General features: G+C 37.6%; 1 long non-coding RNA gene across 1 annotated transcript in view; it reads left to right on the forward strand.

The window, feature by feature from the left end:
• Window positions 1-17047, forward strand: part of LOC138857948 (uncharacterized) — a 68350-nt gene extending 51303 nt beyond the window's left edge. Inside the window, exons 2-3 of the long non-coding RNA XR_011397179.1 lie at window positions 16718-16849; window positions 16922-17047. This is a non-coding gene — a long non-coding RNA (uncharacterized lncRNA). The remainder of the gene's footprint in view (window positions 1-16717; window positions 16850-16921) is intronic.
• The last annotated feature ends 7642 nt before the right edge of the window (window positions 17048-24689 follow it).

Below are 24689 nucleotides of genomic sequence, written 5' to 3' on the forward strand. Positions count from 1 at the left end.
CTGAAGGAAATTTTTGCATTAAAAAGAAGGCGGATGCAGCATTCGGGTGACCTTGCGCAGTAGTTTCGAAATTTAATTTGCGAATTTAGTGTCAAACCCATAAACCGCCACGCATATTTCAGTAGGGCCCTTCTCTATATTTTGGAAATAAATGTTTTTGAATCTGTTAAATTGACACTATTATCAGTTTCAATAACACTATTTTCTCTCGTTAATCGTATGCATTGGGAAAGCCTTTCGTTTTCAATTTGCCTATTGACCAGGTTATCTCTATGAAGGCGAACTTGACTTTGTCTAAGACGTTTCTTCCCTCATACCCCTACTGCTAAGCTGTCGACGTTGTGTTTCTCTATCACGCCCCTTTCTCCTTATTTCAGGATTTCTTCTTGCATATTCTCTTAGCATTTGATCACGAATACGTTCTAAATTCCTATACTCACGATTTCTTCTTTCATGTTGAACAGTATTAAAATTTTGTTCAGAAGACCGTACCTCGAGATTTTTCCACCTGCTTCTATTTAGATTTGTATTGATAAGTTACTCGAACAGACGTACATCGGAATCTAATCTACGTTTAGCGTGACTCACGTCACTATCTCTATATAAAGAGTTTGCACGAAGAACTCTCAAACGTCTTCTATTCTGAAGACTACTTAGCAATACACTCCTTGTACTTAATCTAGGCATAATTATTAAACAATAATTGGATTACCAAAACATATAAAATACTTATAATTTCATATAATACTTAAAAGATTCCGTCCGTCCGGGTGTGAAAAGTTGGATCCTAGGTGCTGCTCTCTTTCACTGTAATTGAGTCCTTGCTTTGACTCCTTTTCTGTTCGGTGTATAGGTAACCTCATGCGCCTGAGTTAGTAAAATCTTGACCAATGGCGTTGATTTAGGCAGAATAATCGGGAATCGTTGATCATGCCCTAGTTCGGCCTGATGGATGTGTCCCCCGACACGGAGGATTTGGATTTTCCCCCCATGGATTATAGTGTATAATGCGTCCTCCAATTCCTGAGCATCGATCACCTGTTGACGCAAGTGTCGACACCTTCTTAACCAGCGCAGGATATTGGCCAATGTAGCGAACAATCGAGTGATACTACTGAACCGTTCAGTTGACAGAATAGTGGGACCGTTTGGACGACGAGTATATAACGGATGTGAAACGAGTTTTCGGTGAGTAAGACATTTGACTCATCCTTGCTGAGAGGAACATCACTACCGTCCGAAAACATCATCTCTGCTTCCTTAGGTCCATGCCTCCAATGGGGATGTACTAATAGCTCGGCGGGTGTGATGCCTCTACTGGCACAATCAGCTGGGTTCCGAGCCGAACGAATGTGATACCATCGGGCGGGGGATGTCAGCTCCTGTATTCTACGAACCAGATTTGATAGAAAGGTTTAAGTGTTGGTGAATTCTTCCTCAGCTAACACAATACGATCGCTGAGTCCGACCACAAATAGTACGGAACGTCAACTAATCGCAAAGAATCTCGCACGTTCTGGAATGTCTCTAGCTCTAGGCGTGGAATGGTAGCAGTTTTGAGTGGTGCTATCTTGGTGCGTGCCGTCAGAAGTGTGAAACGCACCGAACCGTGCGTTCGACGTCTTCGCATAAATAACTGCGGCATAAGCATGTGAGCTAGCATCGCAAAACCCGTGAAATGATGTCTGTCTGAACGCGTGGAATCATTCCGATCCACCGTTCGATACGAATTTGATTGAGCCCCTGAAGCTGTGACCGATAGTTTAGCCAATCGCGGCAAAGATCCTCTGGCAATGGGGAGTTCCAGGATAGACCCGCAGACTACAGTCGCTGAATGAATATTTTCCCAGTTACGATAACAGGCGATAATAATCCAGTAGGATCGCAGAGTCGTGCCACCTCGCTAAGTACACGGCGCTTCGTTGGAATTTCTACTCTTTGACATAGATCGACGCGAAAGAGTAACTGATCTTTCAGTGCGTCCCATCTTAAGCCCAAAACGGAAGCTTCACCAGAATGCAAAATATCACTAGAAAGAGACAGCTCGTTAGATAAACGTATCATCACCTGACTATCGTTCGAGTTTCATTTCCTTAGGGTGAATTGTCCCGCAGATAAGATGGCGTCCACGTTCTTAGCCAGCTCCACTGCCTCGGTAACGCATTCGCAACTTGTTAAAAAGTCGTCAACATAAAACGAGGTTAATATTGCAGTTTGAGCACAAATCGCTTGTTGTATGTCGGGAACCACAGCGGAATTATCATAAGCACATTGTTGTAGGGTTCGTACTGCATAGTAAGGACTACATGCCATGCCATATGTGTCTTCAGGAGACTCTCGCCATATAATTGTTGATAGTCGCGTTGTTCAGGTGCAACCAACTCTTGTCTGAACATCTTCTCTATGTCCGCAGTTATCGCCACTCGATAGCGACGAAAACGTAAAAATATACTACTCAGCGAATACTGAAGTGTTGGACCTACCAGTTGAACATCGTTCTGTAAGATTCCAGTGGTGGTAGGTGCCGAAGCGTTGAACACCACGCAAAACTTCGTTGTGACCGCATGATGAGGAATGTAATAGCAATTAGTATGATCGTAAAGTGGTTGTACCAGTTCCATATATTCGAGTGCTGCATACTCCCCCATAAATTAAATGTAGTTTTTCTTAAGGACTAGATCTACAACCGTGCGACGCTCTAGTCTATGGAATTGCCGTAGTACCAGTGCGTAAGAGTCACCTAGTCCCGTTGCCTTTCGTCGCAAGGGTAAGTGTACGAAATAACGCCCGTCTGAGGTACGGCTACGAGTGGTATCGAAGATCTGCCCACATTCATTCTCTGACAGATCGTCAACCACTGCGATTTCCTCCATTTCCCAAAAGTTGGACACCAGTTCCTCCAACCGGTGGTCCTTCCTGTCTAGCGAGGTGGTGAATGTCAGCAATGATTCCTTTGCAGGAAGTGTCACTGCTGCTGGACCAAACACCACCCATCCAAAGCGGGTACGCTGGGAAAAAAGTTCGTCTGGTCCTCCACCGACGACTTCACCTTCTATGAGTCGCCCCCACACATCAGCAAACTGTTTGCAGCTGTATTGATGAAGCACATTGAGGTGGTGACCTATCGGCGCAGGTCTTTTTAGATGTCCTCACCCGTTTCATCAGCCGACGCGGTCCCTGTCGGAATTCATATAGTGATAATGGTACAGCCTTTGTTGGTGCCAACCGACTCTTGAAGGAAGATCTCGCAGCCTGGCAGGGTGAAAATAATCAGCAATCGTTAGCAGACTTGGGCCCACATTGGCATTTCATCACACCCAGTGCGCCACACCAAGGAGGATGCTGTGAAGTCCGCTAAGCATCATTTGACACGCTGAGTGGGTGCGCAGGTTATGTGGTGTAGTCAGCTGCAGATACTGGCCGTAAGAATAGAGGCCTGTCTCAATTTCCGTCCTACTAGCTAGCGGTCCCTGAACCAGACATCAAACATATTCCTGGCAACCAGTTGAAACAATGGCAATGGATGCGACAAACTTAACAAAGATTCTGGGAGCAATATAAATAGTTTCAACGCACGAGGAATATAAGGGTGAACAATATCATTCTAGTCAAACAAGAGAACCTGCCTCCCACTCACTGGTGCCTGGGCCGGGTGATAAATGTTAGTAGTGTATTACTAAAGGGGCAAGATACGCTTTTTATTTGGTAACAGATAAACTGCGACCCTATCGGTTAAAATGCTGCTGTCTATTATTTCAGTTTTGCGACACATTTTAATATGAAGGTCATGTAAACTCAAGAAAATTATAGTTAAGTACTTCTTGGGATTTACCCAGCGCCGTTGGCAGCTTATGAAAGGTTTAGATATTAAGATAATTTAGCCTTCATGACCTTTCAAAATAGGTACCATCGATCCTCGTGTTTTCTTGTTTGTGTGAACAAAAATATACCATAACAAAACTATTATACTCTGTAGCAACATGTTGGAAGAGTATAATAAATATCAGTACACTGTTTGTAGTTTCAGTTACCTTAGATTTTTTGACCAAAAAAGTGCTTTCTTCAAACACATTTCAGTGTATCACTTATATAGTGTTTAAACTATTACTATACATACATATGTACACATATTTACACCAGTATATTCAACCAAAGTACCTATACACCGCACAGAAAAGGAGTCAAAGCAAGGACTCAATTACAGTGAAAGAGAGCAGCACCTAGGATCCAACTTTTCACACCCGGACGGACGGAATCTTTTAAGTATTATATGAAATTATAAGTATTTTATATGTTTTGGTAATCCAATTATTGTTTAATAATTATGCCTAGATTAAGTACAAGGTGTATATTGCTAAGTAGTCTTCAGAATAGAAGACGTTTGAGAGTTCTTCGTACAAACTCTTTATATAGAGATAGTGACGTGAGTCACGCTAATCGTAGATTAGATTCCGATGTACGTCTGTTCGAGTAACTTATCAATACAAATCTAAATAGAACCAGGTGGAAAAATCTCGAGGTACGGTCTTCTGAACAAATTTTTTTTTCTCGTTCTGAAAAGCAAAAAAAAAGGAATATTCGAGGTCATAGATCTTGGCGCGAAGACCCCGAAAGAAGAAATCGTGAGTATAGGAATTTAGAGCGCATTCGTGATCAAATGCTAAGAGAATATGCAAGAAGAAATCCTGAAATAAGGAGAAAGGGGCGTGATAGAGAAACACAACGTCGACAGCTTAGCAGGAGGTATGAGGGAAGACACGTCTTAGACAAAGTCAAGTTCGCCTTTATAGAGATAACATGGTCAGTAGGGAAATTGAAAACGAAAGGCTGTCCCAATGAATCCGATTAACGAGAGAAAATAATGTTATAGAAACTGATTATAGTGTCAATTTAACAGATTCAAAAACATTTATTTCCAAAATATAGAGAAGGGTCCTACTGATATATGCGTGGCGGTTTATGGGTTTGACACCTAGTTCGCAAATTAAATTTCGAAACTACTGCGCAAGGTCACCCGAATGCTGCATCCGCCTTCTTTTTAATGCAAAAATTTCCTTCAGAAGATGAAAATCACAATTTTTGTGCTATTGTTAGGAAATTAGGATTAGTACATGCAATTGCCTTAGAAAGTTTTGAGGTCGCAACCGAGTTACGGAAACTTTGTTGTTGATTTAACACGATGATGGGAAAAAAAGGCAATCGCTCACTTTATTGGCTGCTAAATCTCAATGGGTTGAGCTTTTGGTCATCCTCTATAAAACTTTTGATTCTAAAGATATTTCAGTAGAGAAAGCCAATATTTTAGCAGCCCAAGATAGATATCGCTTAATTCGGTCAGACGCGGTTACTTGTGCTAGATATTTTGACTACCGCTATCGACAAATTGTTCAGCTTTTTAAAGATAACGCCCGCATTTTTGGAAAGCATTTTGTCACAAATTTCTACTGGAGAGTGGAGTTTCAACAGAGAAGTTCCCCGCATGTACACGTCATGTATTGGCTTAATAATGCTCCCAGGATCAACCTTCAAGATCCTCAGACATTCGCTGATGTCATTAATTTAATTGACAATTATATTTCTACAGATGGTTCGGTCAGCCACTTAGAAAATTATTTGGGTTATCAAAAGCATAACCACAGTCGGTTTTGTACTAGGGAAATAAGAGGACAACAGTTTTATAAACGCTTAAAATCCTCTGATTTTGGAACTCCATAGGGCAAATATGGATATCCAATATATACTGGATGCATATGCTTGCTGTTCATATATAATATAATTAACTATATTAACAAATATAACAGGGGAATTTCTAGGCTCGTAAATGAAGCTATATCAGAGGTAAATGCTGGAAATTATACTGTTAAGCAAAAACTTAAACATATAGGTCACAAATTTATATCAGGTACAGAAATAGCAGCACAAGAAGCAGTATATTGATGCATTGGGCTCCATCTTTCGGAAGCAAATAATGCAGAAATATTTATAAATACTTCTCGACCTAAGGAACGTGTTCGAATGGTTAAACCTAGAGCAGAACTTTAAAACTTTCCTTCAGGTTCGACTGAAATATTCGTAGCCTCTATTATGGACCGTTATGTTCAAAGATCCGATCAGTTAGAAACTCTTTGTTTAGCTGATTTTTCATCTAGTTATAAATATTTTAATTCTAGTAGAAGAGCACAAGGCAGTGATCATGAAGAAGAAGAGAGGGAAGACAATAATTTACCAGAAAGCCTGGTTGTCATGCCTCTTAAAGACGTGTATAATTGTATAATTCGGTATAGAACGTTTGGCCAGGAAGGTGCTCCCTATCGTGGAAAATGTGTTGGCACTTCGAAAAATAAACCCAAATGTAAATTTGCTGGATTTGCATGGTGAAGATTCAACAGATAATGGCACTGAATCTGATTGCAATATTAAACTTAATAAACTACCCCTTTAATATCAGTTGGGGAATTATTTTCTTTAGTTCCAAGTCTAAATACTAAGCAAAGAACCTATTTAACACATTTGATGCACCAGCTAAAAACAAATCGCCCATTTTTTGAGTTCATTGGCGGCGGTGCAGGGGTAGGAAAGAGTCGTTTGATATCTGCAATATATCAAGCTTTTAACCATCATTACAATTCTACACCTGGATCAAATCCAAGTTCCTTAAAAGTTCTTCTTTGCGCACTTAGGTTTAAAGCTGCATTAGGAATAGGTGGAATGACCCTTCTCTTTACCTGTTAATCAGTTGAATAGAGAGTTGAGGCCACTTAGCAATGACACAGGTAATTTATTGTATTCCAGACTTATCGACACATATTTCTTCTAATATTTGGTGATAATGAGTGGATAGGTATATTTGCTCAGTCATCATGTTGAACTTATAATGGACTACAATGTAAACAAATTTCTTAAAGTGAAACAAATTTCTTAGAAAAAATCGCATGAAATTAATATTAGTAGTGTAGTATTAAAAGGGCAATTCTATACTTAATTTGCGTGGGAGCACACACCACTGATCCAATATTAATATAATAAAAGTAAGGGTCTCGGTGTATCAATAATTTTGGTTTATTCCGCAACATAATAATAATGTATTTTACATAAGCGAAATTCAATAGATAACATAAAAAATTATATTGATTTGTGGACGGAATCGAACTTAGTAGTGGTGATGGAGTAATGTTATATCCATATTTATCTGTAGTGTATAAAACGGCTTTGGTTTTAAAAACATATCTTGTATGCATTTTAATATGTATGTAGGTGCTTTAAGGTAAGTAACTTTATTTTGCGGGTTTCTTTTATAATAATAATAATAATATTATTATTATTTGTATTCTTTGTTTAATATTTCTTTACTATCGGCTTATTAAGGTTAGCAACTCCACGCCTGGCTCAGATATGACCAGAATGGGTGCGACTTTGAAACCTTTGAGGGATCTTGCGAGAGTGAGATTTGTGATTTTCGCTCACTTTTTTGAAGTGCGATTTGAAGCTTTTTATAGCTGATTCCCATAAACTACCCATATGAGAGGCGCTTAGATAAATGCGACGTTTGCTTTTTGCAAATCTAGAACCGCTGTATCACCTTGGGAGTATGGTGATCCCTTTATTTTTTTTGGTGTTGTTCTATAAATTTGAGAATTTATTATACTAGAAAATTATGGGGCGCATGGACGAGTGTACGTGCGATGGAATGTGTTTCATGCACACGGTAGTCGTTCTAGCCAGGCTATTCGGAATTGGAGCAGCGAGATTGTTTATATTTTACCAGGTTGAAATGCTACATACGTGGATACTAATTTGGCATAATTCTTGTATCATAATTGGCGAAAGCCATCCTGCGGGGTCAAAAAGTTATATATGTATGTGTTTTTAATACTGGGATGTCAAAGGAAATTCTGACTTTATTTTATTTTATTTTTCTGCCAATTCGTGGAGTGTTGGAACATTGGGAATACAGTGGTAGTGGTATGACGTACCGGCTATTATTTGATGGAGTAGTTGTGGCTTTGTGGAAGTCTTCACAATACTGATCTTTTGGGGTTGTAATTGATATGAGGGGGCATTTTTCTAACTCCCGAAATTTCCTTAATTTTGAATTAAGATATTCTTTTGAATTTTCGTCAACTTGAGTTGTTGATGTGGAAACTGGTTCAAAAACTAATCCACTTAGAATACTACTGAATATAGTATTTTGGGCTAGAAGGGTCGTTGAAATTTTTTCAACACCTTCAAGCATTATTTGCGGTATAAGGTCGCTGCCTACTATTATACCTATTTGAGCAGGGGTATTGCAATTGGGATCTCCTAGCTTCAGGTGTCAAACCTTTTGGCAATGCTTGCTATTTGTATGATAGCTTCGAAGCATATTTGTTGGCTGCGATAAGACTATAGCTTCTGCTTTAATTCTCCTATCCGCTTGGGGGGAAATTAGGGTAATGGGGCAGATTTTATTTGAGTTTTGGACTACTCTTCCGCCTATTCCCGTAATTTCAAAATTCAATTGTTTTGATGGCAGTTTTAGCCTATTTTGTGCCCTAGACGCTATGAAAGATCCGTTACAATTTATATATATGTCTATAATATGATATATATATATATATCATATGATATATTGTATATATGGATGTATATTATATTTGTTTTATATATATATATAACAAAATTTCAAGTACTTACTTGAAAACATTTTCCGGGAAAAAAATTTATTACTTCTATGGGAGCAATCCTCTAATCACGAAGAAAATGCCTCACGTGGCAACAATTGAAAGATTTCCTAACTACCCAGTACAAAATCGCAGAAAGGGTTGGCAAAAAAAAAGGCAGAACGAAAAGCGTATTTGTAAGTTGCGGTAAGACTATAGCTTCTGCTTGTATGTGCTTATCCGCTTGGTGGGAAATTAGGGTAATGGGGCAGATTTTATTTGAGTTTTGGACTACTCTTCCGCCCATTCCCGTAATTTCAAAATTGGCTAGTTTTGTTGGCAGTTGTAGCCTATTTTGAGCCCTAGACGCTATGAAAGATCGTTGTGATCCTTGGTCTATTAAGGCCCTAAGTTTAAACAGTTCTCCTCGGTGTTCGATGGAGATGACTGCTGTGGGTAGTAATACCCTATTTTGTATTTCGCTGTGTAGCGTTTGAGTTTTTTGTGCCTTTGAGCAACATGGTGTCTTTTGGCAATTTTTGGGATTTCGGTTTTTGGGAGTTGTTACCACTAAACCTGTGGTTCTTTTTGTATAAGCGCTTCTTTGGGGTGATATGGGAAATTCGCTGTAATGAAGCATTGAGTGGTGTCTTTTGTGACAATATAAGCAATTGAACTTGCTTTTGCAATTTTTATACTTATGCGCATGCGACAAGCAATTTGTACAAAGTCTTTTTGATCTGACCAAATTATTTCGTTCGTTAACTTTTAAGTTTTTAAACTTCTCGCAAGATTTTAGTTTATGCCCTCTCGTGCATAGTTCGCATGACGTATGATTATTTTGTTCGGATGTGAACGATTGAGACTTGTAAAAGCTTCTGTTTAATTTATTTTTGCTACTAGCTTGGGGTCTATTGAAGCTTCTTTTTTGGTCGTGTTGTACATTTTTTGTTTTAATTAGCTTTTTGTCTACCCTTTCAGCGATTTCGTATTGGGTAGTTAGAAAGTCTTTCATTTGTAGCCACGTGGGGCATTTTTTTCGTGATGAGAGCGATTGCTCCCATAAAAGTAACGATTTTTCTGGTAATGCGGCAGTGCATATGTTTACCAGTATAGGGTCCCAGCTGTCTGTGGGAATATTTTGTGTCGATAAAACCGACAAACAGTTTGAAACAGTGGATTGTAGTCTTATAAACTCTTCACTGGTTTCTTTTTGAATCTTAGGCAAGGTTATTAGTGTCGTTACTTGGTTATCGACCAATATTCTTTCATTTTCATATCTTGCTTTTAGAGCTTCCCAAGCCAAATTGAAATTATCGTCATTTAGTGCGAACTGTTTTACTATTGCGCCTGCTTGACCTTTAGTTTTGTATCGGAGGTGATACAATTTTTGCACTTTTGATAATTTCGGATGGTTGATGTAAACGGCTGTAAACATATCCCGGAAGGACGGCCATTCTTCATAACCTCCATGAAATATTTCTGTGTCACATGCGGGCACCTCGAGGTGGATGCCTGAAATTGCCTCTTGATTTTGTACTTGTGGCAGCTCTACTCTCGGTTGTGGATTAGATGCAATAGCTTTTATTAGCTTTAACTGATCGGAGATCATAGCTTTTGTAGCTTTGTACTGGTCTAAGCAGTTTTCATAATTGACGAAAGCCGAGGTTTTAAAATTTTGTGGTAGATCTGATGACTCAGTTTCTACTATGGCGTCATGAGCCGCTTGGAGACGAGTCCACAAATTGTTAAGATTTTGCTTTTTTATTTGTAATAACGATTCAGAGTTGTCTTGAATCGGTGAAGATGAAAATCGAGTGCAGTATCGTATTAACCTGTCACTCTCAGAACTGTAGTTTGATTTTTTTCGTCATTAACCATTTTTGTTATGTTATTTATTACTATATGTGTCAAAGTTAATTAAAATTTTCTCAGTGTAAACTGATTTAAACGCAGAGATAAATGATAATTAATACCGAATACTCTTTTATGTATGTAAAATTTTTTGTAAAAGTTTTTTTTTCGGATTAGATAATTAGTTACTTGCGAAATAAATTTTTTAATTTGTATTTTATTTTACATATTTTCTTTTGAGTGTAATTTTAATTTTCGTAATTTAATTATTAAGAATCACACTTTTAATTTCAAAATACTTTTTATGTCCTTATCTTGATGTATTTAGGTACACCCTAATACACGGACTTGTATGAATATATTTATGTGCTCGTGAAATTGAGAGCTCGTTGAAGAGATTGTTTGCGGATTGTTTGCGCGTATGTATGTATATTTTCTAATGCAATTGAGAGCTCGTTGAAGAGATTTTTTTTATACGTTTTTTAGTTTTTTTTTGTACGTAATCCTGCTTGTTTGTTACAAGGGGTATTGCGGGATATATGCCAATAGGGACTTTGAAAAGATGTACATATGCGTATGTACTTATGTTATTGTATTTTTTTTTCCTTTTTGAGAGATTGTTGATTGTTCGTTTGTGTTTTAATAAAAAATAAAATTAAGGACATTATATTTCAATTTACCATAATGGAAAATTTTTTTATTTTTTATTATACATATATATATATATATTACAATATATATTATATACTACATTTATATGTTGGTGTATATATGCATGTATATTTTACCGAACTGTTGTAGTTTGGTGAACGTATTTATTATTATAGGTTCTATATATAAATATAAAACTGCAATTTTTACGTATGTACATTAATGCATGATAAAATAAAAGAATACGAAACGATACGACTCACTTTATTTTTTCTCAAGGGTTTTTTGAGGGGATAATATATATGTACGTGTGTGTATTCCTTTGTTGTCAATTTCTTTTCCTCCGCTTTCAGTTGTGCCTGGTTTTAGTGAGTGTTGTTTTTAATTATTATCGTTTGTTTTAAATTCGCTCCCGTTTAAGTTGTTGGTATTTATGTATGTTTTGTTGTTTTGGTATTTCGCGCCCGATTTGTGTATCTAGCTTTTTGTTTGAAGTTTGTCGGTTTCGCGCCCGATTTATGAGTTAGTTTGTCAAAACCTTTTGTATTTATTTGTTTTGGTTGACACACACCTTTTATGTACATATATCTACATGTATATAGGTTTTTGCGTCACTGCACTCTTCCTAAGTAGTTTTGTATACGTTTATATATATTATTTTGTTTGCCACTGCACTTCACTATACCTTTGGTAGGTTTGTGTTTAAGCTTGTGTAGTGTATCTCGCCTTTTTAATTTATTTTTGTTTTTTGTCACCACTGTTTTTAAAATTTTTGTGTCTTGGACGTAAATTATAGTGCATTTCGTTAAGGCTCGGAGGGCCATGAACAATTCTATACTTAATTTGCGTGGGATTTTTGCCGAATAGAGTGGTGTGTTTAGTTACTGAGGCTTAGCTCATTTAAACAATTTGCTAACAGATAAACTGCGACCCTATCGGTTTAAATGCTACTGTCTATTATTTCAGTTTTGCGACACATTTTAATATGAAGGTCATGTAAACTCAAGAAAATTACAGTTAAGTACTTTTTGGGATTTACCCAGCGCCGTTGGCAGCTTATGTAAGGTTTAGATATTAAGACAGAAAGAAGAAAATCTACTCATGTATATAAATTTCAGTGTATCACTTATATAGCGTTTAAAATATTACTATACATACATACTTGTATGTGCACACATTTACACCAGTATATTCAACCAAAGTACCTATACACCGAACAGAAAAGGAGTCATAGCCAGGACTCAATTACAGTGAAAGAGATCAGCACCTAGGATCCAACTTTTCACACCCGGACGGACGGAATTTTATATAGTTTGGTAAGCCATTTATCGTGAGTATAGGAATTTAGAGCGCATTCGTGATCAAATGCTAAGAGAATATGCAAGAAGAAATCCTGAAATAAGGAGAAAGGAGCGTGATAGAGAAAGACAACGTCGACAGCTTAGCAGGAGGGGTATGAGGGAAGAAACGTCTTAGACAAAGTCAAGTTCGCCTTTATAGAGATAACCTGGTCAGTAGGCAAATTGAAAACGAAAGGCTGTCCCAATGCATACGATTAACGAGAGAAAATAATGTTATAGAAACTGATTATAGTGTCAATTTAACAGATTCAAAAACATTTATTTCCAAAATATAAAGAAGGGCCCTACTGAAATATGAATTTGCGTGGCGATTTATGGGTTTCACACCAAGTTCACAAATTAAATTTCGAAACTATTGCGCAAGGTCACCCGAATGCTGCATCTGCCTTCTTTTTAATGCAAAAATTTCCTTCAGAAGATGAAAATCACAATTTTTGTGCTACTTGTAAAAATGAGATTGTTAGGAATTCAGGATTAGTACATGCAATTGCCCTAGAAAGTTTTGAGGTCGCAACCGAGTTACGGGCCAAAATCTATTAAACGGAAACTTTGTTTGTTGTTGCCAATTTTGGGCTTCCAACCTTTATCACTTTATTGGCTGCAAAATCTCAATGGGTTGAGCTTTTGGTCATCCTCTCTAAAACTTTTGATTTTAAAGATATTTCGGTAGAGAAAGCCAATATTTTAACAGTCCAAGATAGATATCGCTTAATTCGGTCAGATGCGGTTATTTCTGCTAGATATTTTGACCACCGCTATCGACAAATTCTTAAGCCTTTTAAAGATAATGCGGGCATTTTTGGAGAGTATTTTGTCACAAATTACTACTGGAGAGTGGAGTTTCAACAGAGAAGTTCCCCGCATGTACATGTCATGTATTGGCTTTATAATGCTCCCAAGATCAACCTTCAAGATCCTCAGACATTTCCTGATGTCATTAGTTTGATTGACAATTATATTTCTATAGATGGTTCGGTCAGCCACTTAGAAAATTATTTGGGTCATCAAAAGCATAACCACAGTCGGTTTTGTAATAGGGAAATAAGAGGACAACAGTTTTATAAACGCTTAAAATCTTCTGATTTTGGAACTCCATAGGGCAAATATGGATATCCAGTTTATACTGGATGCATATGCTTGCTGTTCATAAACATATAGGTCACAAATTTATATCACGTACAGAAATAGCAGCACAAGAAGCAGTATATTGATGCATTGGGCTCCATCTTTCGGTATTTATAAATACTTCTCGACCTAAGGAACGTGTTCGAATGGTAAAACCTAGAGCAGAACTTCAGGACTTGCCTTCAGGTTCGACTGAAATATTCGTAGCCGCTATTTTAGACCGTTATGCTCAAAGATCCGATCAGTTAGAAACTCTTTGTTTAGCTGATTTTTCATCTAGTTATAAATATTTTAAATATAGTAGAAGAGCACAATACAGTGATCATGAAGAAGAAGAGAGGGAAGACAATAATTTACCAGAAAGCCTGGTTGTCATGCTTCTTAAAGACGTGTATAATTGTATAATTCGGTATAGAAGGTTTGGCCAGGAAGGTGCTCCCTATCGTGGAATTTGTGTTGGCGGTTCCAAAAATAAACCCAAATATAAATTTGCTAGACTTGCATGGTGAACAGATAATGGCACTGAATCTGATTGCAATATTAAACTTAATAAACTACCCGTTTAATATCAGTTGGGGAATTATTTTCTTTAGTTCAAAGTCTAAATACTAAGCAAAGAACCTATTTAACACATTTGATGCACCAGCTTAAAACAAATCGCCCATTTTTTGAGTTCATTGGCGGCGGTGCAGGAGTAAGAAAGAGTCGTTTGATATCTGCAATATATCAAGCTCTTAACCATCATTACAATTCTACACCTGGATCAAATCCAAGTTCCTTAAAAGTTCTTCTTTGCGCACCTAGGTTTAAAGCTGCATTCGGAATAGGTGGAATGAGCCTTCATTCAATATTCTCTTTACCTATTAATCAGTTGAATAGAGAGTTGAGGCCACTTAGCAATGACACAGGTAATTTATTGTATTCCAGACTTATCGATTTAAAATTGGTCATAATTGATGAAGTATCGATGATAGGTGCTAGTTTGTTTAGCTCTGTTAATGCGAGATTAAAACAAATCATAAAAACAGACAGCCCTTTCGGTGGTATACCGGTCATAGTGTTTGGTGATTTGAAGCAACTCTCACCTGTTAGATAGGTGAATATTCTCTCCTAATTCCAATGATGCATACATACCAACTTTAGGTGTTTCCCCTTTGTGGGAGTTACTTAAATACTTTGAATTAACAGATATAATAAGAAAACGGGAGGATCAGGCCTTTGCAATTGCATTAAACCGTATGGCATCTCGTACTATGACAAATGAGGACATATCACTCATTAAAGCTCGAGTAGTTAAGTTCGAGAAAGTTCCCGATGGTGCCATACATTTATTTTGGTGCAATGAACAGACAAATAATTTCAATGCAATTCTGCTCAGTTGAATCCCAATTGAAGCTATCGTTTCAACTGCAAAAGACTCAGTTAAGGGGTGGTTGAGAATTGGTATAAGTGAAAATGTGAATATTTTGGAAAGAATTAAACTTTTCAAGACTTCTGAAACGCAAGGACTGCCGTATGCTCTTGACACTAAAAACCTCCGTCAAATGAACAAATTTTCGGAAATAAATTTGTGAAATAAATTTTTGGAACCTTCTGTTGGTTTGATAGCACGATCAAAAAAGCCTCATCCTCTAGAAAGTTCCTGGACACCGATTGAAAAGGTTCTAAAATTTTTTCAATATTAAAGAAATGAACAAGTTTCAATTGAAAGAAATCAGATCCAGTTCTTCCGGCTAAGGGAATAACTATTCATAAAAGTCAGGGTGCCATATAATAAAGTTGTAGTTCATACTCGACCCAGAATGCCTAGTTCTTCAATACTTGTCGCTTGTAGTCGAGCTACCACTGAAGAAGATCTATTCATCATAGTACATTTAATTCCTCCTAACAAATTTTCGGAATCGGATCCAGTATTTATGGAACTGAGTGAATTGAACACAAATAAAGCTCTGACAACAAGTTTAAATTTTTTGATTTCCCGAACATCAGAACTTCAGGAAGTCCTTACTTCTGAGTTATGCAATCAATATGTGCTAATTTTTGGAAATTTAAACTACAATAGTTCTTAATTTTTTTTTAAATATAATCGAATTAGAATGGTATAGCAATTTTTTCAGTAGTTTTTAAGACAATAAGAAAAATATGTAAATAAGTTACTTAAGAAAATTTAAATTATATGTATAATTTGTTAATATATAAAACATTGTATAAACATATGACAGAAATTAAATAGTATAAGGAGTAAAGAAATATAATTTGGATATATGTATAAGCATATAATATAGATAGATATACAATAGAATGTATGTTTAATATTGTAAATATTATATACAAATTAATATAATTTTTAAAGTTGTTAATATTTATTGTTTTTAAGGTAAATATATATAATAATCTCGATGTAATAAATAAAAAATTTTATTCATTGTCAAAAAAGGATTTCTTTTTATACTCCTCAATACAGTTGTGTATTAGTAAATTTAGTTTACAAATTGTTGTAATTAATTTCACTATGGCTGTAAATAACTGAGGCAACTGTTTCTACTTAAAATTATTAAAACATATAAAGAAATCTCAAACGAGTATACCATTTGACTTTGTGAGAGTATAAAATGTTCGGTTACATCCGAACTTAGCCCTTCCTTACTTGTTTAATATAAGGTTTTACCAACACCTGAAGAAATTTCCCGGGCTTTGATTCTTGCAAGTTGTTTTCCTTCCTTACTTCTTTACAGCATGTAATATTTGGTTCCTATCCTACTGATATGAATTTTAATATTTTGTATTTGCTGTTTCAGCTAATAACTAATGTTTGATTACACTTATTTAATATAACGATTTTCAGACACTCGAACATTTTCTCACGTCTATTGTTTTTTATTTTAATACGAGACTGCAACTTTCGGCTGCACCTGAAATTACCTGTTAGATATAAAACTAATGAAATACTATTTTTTCATAAACATTGAAATAATAGCGAATTAACGGTTTGTTTTTAAATATTTATTTATCGCTGTTTAGTTCTAATCTAAAATTTTTTATTTAAATATTATATTAATGAATAAATTAACGTTAATTTTTTTTCAGCTTGAAAATCCAATTACTCCATTAAATAATCTTGATCCAATATTTTATGGCACTCCACACAGTCACAATAACATAGGCTTAAACCTAATCAACGACCAATCGTATTCACCAAAAATTACGAACTGTAATGCGGTAAGTGAACACTTTTAACTATTATTATTATTATATTCCTAATTACGCTTTCAAAACAAATATAATTTTCAGATTTAAATAATTTACGTTGAAACTAGTATACATACATACAAGTACATACATATGACTCAAAACATTAACATTTAATTTTTTTAAATTTACTGTTTTTGTAGTGGTGTAAATAAAATATATGTATAATTATATTTTAGCACCTCCGCCTTGAATAAAATTAAAATTTCACTTAATCTGTTAATCTGGGGATATTTTTTTGAAAATTGGAATCGAATAAAAAGGAAAGAAACTATAACTTCATGAATTAAAGATACATATTTTCAGGTATTACTTTATTTATAAACTTGTCACTTGTCGACTATTCTAAATATTCTGTATTTAGACCTAAGCCAAAAATTTTATAACATTTACTTATATAAGGTAAAAAATAATCTAAAATTGTTTTATGATTTCGTTAACTCCAAACCGAGATGAAATACAAATCATGTCACGTGAAAATCACATATCTAATATGTTTGCAGAATTTTTCATGTCAAACTACTGTAATAATTCTAAAACTTTTTCCTGTTGTTGTTGTAACGGTTATCTAATCGCCGCTTGAGTGGTAAGTTTCAGTTTGGTTGTCGTCGAGGTCATCTCACGGGAGGCCCAGGAAACGAGCTGTTTCGACGGGGTTGGACCATAGGGAGAAGGGTGTTAGATGACTGGGGTTCGTTGGGCCTCATGCGGAGACTAATTGCATGCTAGATATATATTTAGTATTATATAATATAATAACCCGACGAGTGCGCTCCTCCCGCCCAACCGATGTGAGGGGCGCAATCCGCATACGTACGGAATTAGTCGAGTCAGAAAAGGAATGAGAATTAAAATCAAGGCATATACGGCGGAATGGTTCGTTTAGTTCGAAATTTGATCTACAGGATTTTAACCGTAAAATCTACGACTAGGCTTGCAACAGACACCTTTCCTCAGTTAAAGTGTATGATTTAAAAGGCTTTACGTTGTCAGCGTATAATAAAATTTTTGAGAATTCTATTACTGAAGAGATATCGTTAATAAACAACAAGAATAGAATCAGGCCAAGATGACTACCTTGCGGAACACCTGAAGATACATTAATTGTATCTAAAGGAGTATCCTCAAATATCACTCGTTGTGTTCTATTATAAAGATAAGAAGCTTTTATATACCATTTAAGAAATCTTGGCTGAAAGCCCAGCAGATCAAGTTTATGTATAAAAATCGAAAGATTTACTTTACCGAAAGCTTTGCTAACGTCTGTGTACATAACATCCGTATGCTTATGTTCGCTAAAACCCAATGATACATGGTTTACAAATTCAAGTTTATTAGACTTGATTTTCCTCTACGAAATCCATGCTGAGATGAGGAAATTAACGGAGAAATCGGAAAGGTTATATGGGCAGTGATGTTAGCGTCAAAAAGTTTAGGTATAACTGATAGATTTGCGATACATCTATAGTTTTCAATGTTGGACTTAAATCCACTTTTATGCAAAGGAATTATAAAAGACTGTTTCCATATTGAAATATATTGTTGGCTAAATGACCACTCAATCCCACCTCACCATAAGACACTGTCACAACACACCAATTCACAATCACATCACCACATCTACTTACTATACATTCCACACCTACATATCATACATTCCACATCACTACACCATGGACCAACACGCACACAAATACAACTTAACCACGATCACACCACCATTAAGACAACAATATATAAGGGACTAGAAGAAGGAGCCCGCTGGTGTTTTAGCATTCGATCCGGTTATGACCACATCTCTCTCTTCGAGCACCCGCCACTTCACTTCGCTTTCTTTCTTTGTACGAACGGTGAGTGAAATCAAAATTGATTTATTAACTAATTTAATATGGTCCTTCGAGCCCTAGTGGACGGCACTATGGGGTACAAAACATAAAATAAAAAATTAAAAAAAAGAACCGGTGCAGTGACAAAGTGTACAAAAAAAAAAAATAAGTGCAGTGACAACAAAAAAAAACACATAAATGAACAAACAGTGAAAAAAAAGAACCGTTGCATTTATTGGAAAAAAACCAAGTGCAGTGACAAAGTGAACAAAAAAAAACCAAAAACGATACCTGCGTATTACAATTTTTATTTTTCTCCAGTGACAAGGTGAACAAAACAAAAAAACACATAAATGAACAAACAGTGAAAACAAAAGAACCGTTGCATTTATAGGAAAAAAAACCAAGTGCAGTGACAAAATGAACAATAAAAAAACCAAAAACGATACCTGCGTATTACAATTTTTATTTTTCTCCACACTCTTCTCTCACGCCGAAAAATATCACGCGTGCACAGTCATACACATACACACTTGTACATACACACGTTCACAAGGCTAGCTTAAGCTACTGTGGGGGTCAGCAGGTGGCGGATAGCTGAACGGCCTCCAGATATGTAGGTTAGCTGCGAATATCCCAATAAGCAGTCCCCGACCAAAGCAGCAGAGATGGAGGGTGTAGCTTAAAAGGCTATATATACCCGATGAAGTCTATGTGATGGGGTGAAATGACACCACCCATAACTAAGTGCCTAAAAAACAAAAAAAGGGAGCGTCTGACTCAAATTCTGCGGCTCAATGGGCAGCGTCTGTCCCCAGATTAAGAGCGGCTGAAATCGTTACCTGTCAGTAGGTATAAAATGATATGGGTAGGGTCCCAGAAAATAAGCCATGACAAGTAAAACAGAAAGTAAAGTTACGGTGCAGGGTGTAAAATGCCCAGTGCCGGCGGTTTTAGGGGGTGAGCAAGCAGGCTCCCGGCCGTCGGTATCCAGCGACTGCAATGATACGTTGGTGGCACACTTGGCCAGCGTATCAGATAATGCCACAAGCAACATAGAAAGCGCAGCAGTAGACCCCTTTAAACGTGGTTCGAAAATAGCCCGGACCCCAGAAAAGGCAACCTTAATGGGAAGACCTGCATGAGCAAGATCGTCCCCGCCAACATTGCAACAAGGAAGTACGCCTCCTGTGGAAATAGTGAACTCTGGTAGAGATTATATGCAGAGTTAAGGGATAACATAAACAAGCTGGTAAGTTTGATGCGTCCTCCTCAACGCTCAATAAACAATGGTATGAAGGAGCTCTTAAGTGCTATTTCGAGATTGTATGCACGAGCACAAGAGCAAAACATCAATGCAAAGAAGGCCGATCAAACTCCCACTCTCGCTAAAGTGGTTGCAGAAGCAACACTAAAGAGAATCCGTGAGGAGACACAAAATTATCGGAAAACTCCCCCAAAGAAAAGTAAAGTATCCCATGGAGTGGAGTCGACAAACGAGGAAGGAAAAAGGATGGCATTAGCCCCTGTCATGAGAAAAAAACAAAAACGCCAAGAAAACAAAATTGGGTTACTGTTAAATACAAAGGGAAAAAAACCAAGGAGAAGAGCAATGAAAAGAGTAAGACCAACCACAGGCCCCCACCGAAACCGGATGCCCTGTTAATCGAAAAAACCGGTGACATGTCTTACAGTGATATCCTCAAGGCGGTAAAAAAAGATGACACTTTGCATCAATTGGGTGAAAATGTGTCACGAATACGAAAGACAGCCAAAGGAGAGATCTTGCTTGAGCTAATGAGAGTAAAAAAAAGGAGTGCCGATGAGTACAAGGAGGAAATATGCAAAGTGCTGGGCAATAAGGCGGAAATTAAAGTGCTAACGCACACTAAATTATTAGAAATCCGGGACTTAAGTGATGTCACCACAAAAGACGATATAGCCCAAGCTATTAATTCGCAGTTCAAGCAACTCAAACTCGGTGAAAATTCCATCAAGAGCATAAGGAAAGCGTATGCAGGAACACAAACCGCAACTTTAAGTCTTCCGGTGCGAGAAGCATCGCAACTATTAGATGTGGGAAAGATGAAAGTTGGGTGGGTTGTGTGCAGAATCCGGGAAAGGTCAAACCTTAAAAAATGTTTCAGATGTCTGGAATGTGGGCACGTAGCCAAAAGATGCACTAACCCAGAAGACAGGAGCGGATGCTGTATTAAGTGCGGAGCAAAGGGGCACTTTGCTAAAAGCTGTAGCAAGGAACCTTTCTGTATATCCTGCAAAAACGCTGGAAGGACAAATACAAACCACCAAATTGGTAGTAAAAGATGCCCAGTTTACATAGCAGCATGTAAGATTGGAAAATGAAATGCCTGCAAATTAACCTTAACCATTGTGAAGCAGCACAAGAATTGCTGAAACAAACGGTGTATGAAAAAAAAATTGACGTCGTTATAATCTGCGAACAATATAAAAGCCTAAAAGCAGGAACATGGGTTGTAACCCTAACACAGGAAAAGTGGCAATATGGGTGCCGGGTGGGTAAAGCGGTGCAAGATAGTCCACTGCTTGGTAAATCGTTTAACGTAAGAGTAAAAGTATGTGGTATAAATATCTATAGTTGTTACGTGCCACCAAGCGTATCGCTAGCAGACTTTGAAAAGTTTCTTGACGACCTAGTCAGGGATGTTCAAACAACAACACCAAATCTAATAGCAGAGGACTTCAACGCGTGGGCTCTGGAGTGGGGAAGTCGAAAAACAAATAAACCTGGAAATGCCTTGCTTGAGGCAGTCTCACTACTTGACGTGGTACTGCTAAACACGGGATCCAAGAACACTTTTGAAAAGAAATGATATGGCTCTATAATTGACATAGCGTTTGTCAGTAGATCCCTATCAGGCAACACGAAGTGGCAGATGTGTGAAATGTACACACATAGCGACCACCAAGCCATAATGATAGAAGTTGGCAATAATAACGAACGCAAAGGGAGAAGCGTGCGGGCGAAAAAAGCACAAAGTAAAGGATGGAAACACGAAACCATGGACGAAGATGTATTTACCTTCATGTTGGACAAAGAAATAAGCAACGTAAATGACGCGTATAAACAAGCAAAATTACTAATTGATCATCTCAGCAGAGCTTGCGATGCTGCTATGACAAGGAAAAAGCAAGACCGCCGTCGAAACCCAGTCTATTGGTGGAATAGCGAAATCGCTGATTTGAGGTGTAGCTGTCACAGAGTTAGGCGACAATATCAAAGAAGTAGAGGTACCGTGGAATATGAGCGGCTGCGCGAGAGTTTTAAAAGAAAACGAAAAGAACTTAAAGCAGCAATTAGGAAAAGCAAATCCACATGCTTTAAATAACTCTGTGACAAAGCAGATGAAAACCCATGGGGTGGAGCGTATAAGGTTGTAATGTCAAAAATTAGAGGCGATAAAGGGCAAATGCCGACCTGCCCTGTATTACTAAAGGCTGTAGTAGAAACCCTGTTTCCAGCACAACAAACGCAAGCAAGGGGGGAACAACCCTCTGACAACCTAGAACGCCCCGTTTTTTTACCAGTCGATGACAATGAGGTAGTGCAAGCATCGGATCGTTTTGGTAATGCAAAAGCGCCTGGCTTGGATGGCATTCCAAACGGAGCCTTAAAAACAGCTATAAAGGTCAAAACTAAATACTTCACAGAACTTTTCAATAAGTGTCTGCGGGATGGAGTTTTTCCGAATATTTGGAAACGACAACGTTTGGTTCTGCTATCAAAACCTACAAGCCACCAGGAAACCCAAGTTCGTACAGGCCACTTTGTATTATCGATACCAGTGGTAAGATCTTTGAACGGATCATATGTGATCGGATAGAAAAACACCTTGAAGAAGTAGCGGGCCTATCTGACTATCAATACGGTTTTCGCAGAAAACGCTCGACAATTGACGCGATAAAAAACTGACCGAAATAGCAGGCAAAGCTGTTGAGGGCACTAGGTGTTGTATGGCTCCAAGGAATACTGTGCAGTCGTTACCTTGGATGTTAAAAATGCGTTCAGCTCTGCGTGTTGGGACCACATAACTCAAGCTTTAGAGACCCTTAAAATGCCATTGTATCTCCGGCGAATTATTAAAAGTTATTTATACAATAGAGTGTTGCTATATGACACAGATGACGGTGTCAAGCGGTACAAAGTGACTGGTGGAGTACCACAAAGATCGGTACTGGGTCCACTTCTATGGAACATATTATATGACGGAATCCTTCGCCTTCCAATGCCGACAGAAGTAAAAATAATTGGGTATGCTGACGATATTGCGGTGACAATCGTGGCAAAAGAACTGCACCAAATTGACGCATATGCAGTACTGTTGCACAAAAAATTAAAGTATGGCTAACAACAGCGAAGTTGCAACTGGCAGGGCAAAAAACAGAAGCCTTATTAATTTCAAGCAGGAAGAAAATGGAAGCCATCACCCTAAATATTGACGGACATAGCATCACGTCACAGCCTTTTCTCAAATATTTAGGCGTAATAATTGACGCGAGAATAAACTATAAAACAAATGTCGAGAAAGCTTTCGAAAAAGCTGCACGAGTAAACACGGCCTTAAGTCGAATAATGGCTAACATAGGCGGACCTAGTCAGAACAGAAGGCTACTATTGACAATAGTAACCCAATCAATAGCAATGTATGCAGCGCCAGTGTGGGTTAACGCTCTAAAGCAAAAATCATACGCCGAACCAGTAAGATCCTTGTTCAGGTTAAGTGCACTTAGGGTTGCCAGCGCTTTCCGCACAGTGTCGCACGAAGCCGCTGGAGTGATATCTGGTATAATGCCACCTGACATAATAGCTCTGGAGCATAAGAGAGTTTACGATAAAAGTAAAAATCTGGGCAGGCCTCTAACAGCTAAAAAGCGCGAAGAAGAAAGACAGAAGAGTGTAAATGAATGGCAAGCACGGTGGGATACAGCGCCCAAAGGACGATGGACGCACAGGTTGATCAAAGACGTTAAAACCTGGTGTAATAGAAAACATGGCAATGTTGACTTTTACTTGACGCAGCTCCTAAGCGGGCAGGGTTGTTTTAGGGAATACCTTTATAAATATAGTCACGATGAGGCAGAAATGTGCTCATATTGTGGCGGTGAGAAAGATAATGCAGAACACGTCTTTTTCCTTTGTCCGCAATATGCGACAGATAGAAAGAATTTGGAAACCCAAATTTTTGAGAGACTGATGCCAGAAAATCTGGTTCTACACATGCAACGGTCAAAGCAGGTGTGGGATTATGTAAGATGTTGGGCCACAAAGGTTCTTGAAGAGCAGCGAAGATTAGAGCGACTGCGATATAGTGCGGCAAATAGCCAAAATCAGCTTTAAAATCCCTAAGACGTTGTAGCCAATAGGCCTAGCTACCCCTGCGATGTAATACTTACGGTAGTTCCGCAGGGGAATCATAAAAAAGCTATGATATATGTTCTTGAGATGTTTTTTTTAGTGGGTTAAAGTCTCACACTACTGTTGTAAGGGCAACCGTGTCTTTTGATGATTTTTTCACATCTCGCCACAAAAAAAAAACACTTGTACATACGGCATACGATGTGCCTATGCTCACATACCCCATATACTGTGAAACCAGTTCGGGGAATTCCCTAAATGATATCCTATTTACGGCACCCACGCTCCAACCATATTTAATGCTAGTCATTTTAAATTGGCGGATATTTAAATACGTATTTACGGAGAAGTCGCAAAAATTTATAAACAAATAGTCGTACATAAAGACGATCAAGATTTTCAGCGAATTGTTTTCCGAAAATCTCCCAATAGTCCACTCCGCGACTCTAAATTGAAAACAGTTACTTTTGGCGTCAACTGTGCTCCCTATTTAGTCATTCGAACACTGCACGAATTAGCAGAAAGCACCAAGTCAGAATTTCCTCTAGACGATATCCTGTCTGGAAGTCACAGTCTTTCACAAGCATAC

Source organism: Bactrocera oleae, chromosome 6, assembly GCF_042242935.1.
Source record: "Bactrocera oleae isolate idBacOlea1 chromosome 6, idBacOlea1, whole genome shotgun sequence".
NCBI classification, from domain to species: Eukaryota; Metazoa; Arthropoda; class Insecta; order Diptera; family Tephritidae; genus Bactrocera; species Bactrocera oleae.